The sequence below is a fragment of the Coenobita brevimanus genome, chromosome 22 (genome assembly GCF_032717465.1).
Source record: "Coenobita brevimanus isolate Jiangsu-jjx chromosome 22, ASM3271746v2, whole genome shotgun sequence".
In the NCBI taxonomy this organism is placed as follows: domain Eukaryota; kingdom Metazoa; phylum Arthropoda; class Malacostraca; order Decapoda; family Coenobitidae; genus Coenobita; species Coenobita brevimanus.
The window spans coordinates 19,306,717-19,311,316 of record NC_136975.1 but is presented as its reverse complement, the minus strand read 5'-3'; the positions used below and the strand labels follow the sequence as shown (position 1 = coordinate 19,311,316).

The window sequence follows — 4,600 nt, the reverse complement described above, 5'->3', positions numbered from 1 at the left end:
GGTACGTGAGGGTTAGGGTTCGAATGATGTTGATGATTCTACTGCTTTTGAACTTTCTTTTTCACTGTTTCTGGATCCTACCTTACCCCATCCCCTACGAGAGAGTTAAGGTTATGATGTTGATGATTATAAGGTTGATGTATATAAAAGCAATCTGGGCAAGGAACTGTGGAACACTGTGACACAAACTAATGCCAGGGCAAGTCTGGGGGTTGCATGTGTTAGTAAAAGTTTTTGGCGGTGTAAATGAGTGTGGGTGGTGTTAGTGCCTTCTCGCGCCTGGTAATACCAGATAATGGGATGTAATGTGCTATTAGCTGGGATAACACTGGCATTGAGGCTGGTGGGTGTATTGTGTTAATGAAGGTAGTGCTAACGGTTGTATCATTCACAAATTTAGTGTTAATGGTGATGAGACTGGTAAGCTTGGTAAGAAAAGATGATGTGGTTGTATTGTCCTGCCTCCACCCAACGTTGGTGTGAGAGTTCACTGGCATAGAAACTTTCGTAGCAGCGTTTCATTTGAGTTTAATTTTGAGTATTTCAACTCATTTTACCATTGCATGCTACTGTTTGCTTCAGTAGCATATAGAAGCTTATAGAGTTTTAATATACACAGCATGAAGAATTTAGAGAGTTACTTGAGAGGAGCATGTGGAGTGACGTGGAGGGACAGGTTGACGAATGAAGAAGTGAAGGAACGTTGTGGGGTAGATGTGGATGTGGTTGAGAATATTAGGAGAAATACACTGAGGTGGTTTGGACATGTGGTGAGAATGGAGAATGAAAGACTGACTAAGAGGGTGTATGTAGGTGAGGTGGAGGGAGGGAGAGGGAGGGGTAGACCGAGGATGAGGTGGAGAGATGGAGTTGACAGGTATATGAGGGAGGGGGGGGGTGAGTTGGGGGAGGGTAGTCAAATGGTGGGTGACAGAGTGACTTGGAGGCGTTTTGTTTGCGGCCACCCTTTGCGGGATTAGGGCATCGAGCTATAGATAGATAGATAGATAACACCTGCGTCCACAATTTGTTGTGAGTAGAAAATTTGACTTTATCCTTGGCCCTTTAAAAATGGATTTAATGTTTTAAACTAATTCACTCTTGCCTGACTCCTATTTTGCCGCTAAGTTTGATCCAATTCATATCATTTTTTTTTTTAACGGCCATGTCCTGTAACCTTGAATTTTGCTGTTTACCATGACTTTGGCCTTTGACTGTTGTGAAAACCAAATCCCTCTTTTGTTGCCATACTTTGATTTATTCCACAATGTTTGCTGCAAGTCTGAAAAAAACTGAATAAACTGACTTTACCAAAAGACATTCACCCCGAAACTATTAAAAAAAAAAAAAAAAAAACGGTAGGTCACTCCCTAGGCTGATTCTTAATTTTTCCTCCAAGTTTGATTCAAATCAAGTGCGTGCACAATTTTTTTTTTTAGTTTTCGTAATTCAGTCACACAGGTCGAACTTTGACCTTTTATTGCGATCATGACCTTTGAATGTTTGTTCTCAAATTCACTTCTCATCGTTCTCTGATTTCATGAAATCCTTCTGCCACGTTAAATCTAAATCGTTTTAAACCTGCTTAAGTCGATCTTGCTGGGTCAAATTTGTCCTAGCCAGGTGACCTTGACCTTTGACTTATTATTCAAGGGAAAAGGTAGGTCAGCTCATTGGCTAGCTCTCTACTCATTTACCAGATATAGTTGAAATAGGATGTAGAAGTGTTTGACTTATTTTGTGAAAAACACACACACACACACACACACACACACACACACATACCAGTCATAACATTAAATCCGCACTTGCTTTGTGAGCGCGGGTGTAAGAAATCGCTGAAGAAGAGGTAATGGGAAGGCACTAAAATGATCAATATTATCATCCTGATTTTTTTTTTTTAATGCCGCGCTGTTAAAAGGATGGGATCCTTAACATCCTCGGTCCGTTGACGTATGTCCTATTTTGGCACTGACGGGGAGGCGGTAGCGCTGTTCACCCTGCATGGAGCTAAGCAGCTGCGGCATCCACCCTGGAGACAAACCTCTTCACACTTTCCTCCTCCTCGTCGTGAAGGGCCCAGGTTCGACGCTGGTTAGATGCTGTCTAACACAAACTGGCACCGGTTCTCTGAAATATGTATTTACTGTACTGTACCTGTAAGATGGCCTCTCAGAAAGAGTTGCGTACTTGTGGTCAACGATTCTGCTGTACTAAAAAGAAATGGATTATGCAACAACAGCAGTAACTTCGTACTTCCTGAGGCTCTTGTTCAACTTACTATCTTTCCGGTTTATTTCCTGTAGTTCCTTGGCAGAAAGGATGCCGCAGCTCTACATACTTTAAAGAATACTTCTTCGTTACTAGCACTGTAATACAGTGCTAAACTCTTGTTACACCACACTAATGAAGTTACCGTGATGGCAGCTTCACGCTTAGTTAAAGTGGCCAGAATATAATTGAGGAACGTTGCTAGGAAGCGCCGTAAGCCACCTGGAATATGAGTACAGTCGTTTATCATAGAAAGCTCTAATAAGATAGTCGTGCCTCATCTTTGCTCCATTCACTCAACCCACCTTTATGGGAAAGTTGAGATCTGGCACAGTGAGAGTATAATATTTTACGAGCTTCACACGGCACAATCAAAGAGCTTTATCATGGTCCAAGTGGAGGATGGGGCCCTGAAAATTACCGCCGCCTGATGACCGCACCACTTTTGTATAAATGCTTGTCGTGATTTGCACGTGTTTCAATGTATACTCATTCCACCTGTCCTACAAACAAAATTTATTATTTTCCATGGCTAAGGTGGTCGAAACTATCATGTTTTTCGGTATTAGTTACACTTATGGGCTTAATGTCCGAATCCGATGTTATATTCTCTGATTTTGTCATGTCCAGACGATATTAGTAGTAGTAGTAGAAACAACGGCAGCAGTAGCAGCAGTGAATGGGGTACGAGTAGGGGAAGATGATGGGAAGTGAGGGTTGTTGAAGGGGCAGTTGAAGAAGATAGGTGCTTACAGGGATCTGCGTGGGATGGAATATTGGGTATTGGCCTGCGGGTGAGCAGTGTTGCTTTTATTGATATAGTTTGGGGGAAGGGAAGATGAAGGAGGGTAGGGGACATACGGGAAGGGGATTGTGGGGGAGTATGGGGAGACGGCTTTAGGGGAAACTCTCTCTCTCTCTCTCTCTCTCTCTCTCTCTCTCTCTCTCTCTCTCTCTCTCTCTCTCTCTTATAATACTCTAGTCAACTACTTTTTTATTTTATCTCTTTTTCGAGCTAGTAAATTCACGCTCTGCCAAACCAATAACAATCCTCTTCACCACTAATTTCCGAATACTTGCGGCATGCAGTATTTTTATCTATTATTTTTCTCCTCAAATAGACACAACAGCTTCCTTTTAAGCATTAATTTACTATCGCCTACTGTGATTAAATGTATTTTAATCTTAAATTATTACCCTGTTAATCCATCCTTTCCCTAAAATATAATAAATACATCTTTGTGAATATAAAATAAATTTATGATTGTTAACCATCTGGTAGAGTATTTTATATTATTTTTTGCTAGGTTGATATTCCTTTAGCACGATGATGCAAGCTAAAGCTGGCCAAACACTGCAGAACAAAGGGACCTACCCCTCTAAGTCTGCGTATTGGTGTCCTGCACCACATGTTATCGACTAGCCAAGTAACTCCACCTCCAAAATTAGAGAGAGAGAGAGAGAGATTTATACAAATATATACATGTTTTGGATGATGTTTAATATATTTTAGTATATGTATCTATCTATATATTCATTCATTCATTGGCAGACGCCATGTATCCCAAACGGGGTGGCCAAGGGCATAGAGTTAATTGTTTTACAGAGAGGGGCACTAATCCTCCACCAACCCCACTTGACACGTAGGGAGAACTTTATGCCAAAAGCATCTGGTGTTCTCAGGCGGTCACCCATCCAAGTACTAACCAGACCCAACGTTGCTTAACTTCGCTCATCGGACGGGAAGCGGTGTACTCAACGTGGTAATAGCCATATATATATATATATATATATATATATATATATATATATATATATATATGTATGTATATATATATATATGTGTGTGTGTGTGTGTGTGTGTGTGTATAGATATTTATACAAATATTATATATATATATATGTATATATATATATATATATATATATATATATATATGTGTGTGTGTGTGTGTGTGTATAGATATTTATACAAATATATATATATATATATATATATATATATATATATATATATATATATATATATATATACTATCGCCGACACTTATAGCTGGTACAGTCAGCGCTGTCAATCCTCTTTTTCCTTGGTGTGAATCCCGTGCAGCTCGACTCAGTCTCTCCGAACCAATTACTGGTGAGATGGAGGGTCACCGGAGGATGTCTGGCGTAATTGTAGGGGGATGGTGGTGTTTGGGGGTGGAAGGGAGGGAGTGGGGGGGAACGTGACTGAGTGGATGCCACACCAGCGTAATACAGATGTGGCACCAGTATATTTGTAAAAAACGTTGGTTTACGATGTGAATGAGCTAAAACAACCTCTTTTTTT

The 4,600-nt window shown here is 40.4% G+C and overlaps 1 pseudogene; it reads right to left on the bottom strand.

Annotated features, from left to right (window-relative positions):
* Positions 1-3,929: 3,929 nt before the first annotated feature.
* On the bottom strand, positions 3,930-4,049 carry LOC145392558 (5S ribosomal RNA; annotated as a pseudogene).
* Between the last annotated feature and the right edge of the window lie 551 nt (positions 4,050-4,600).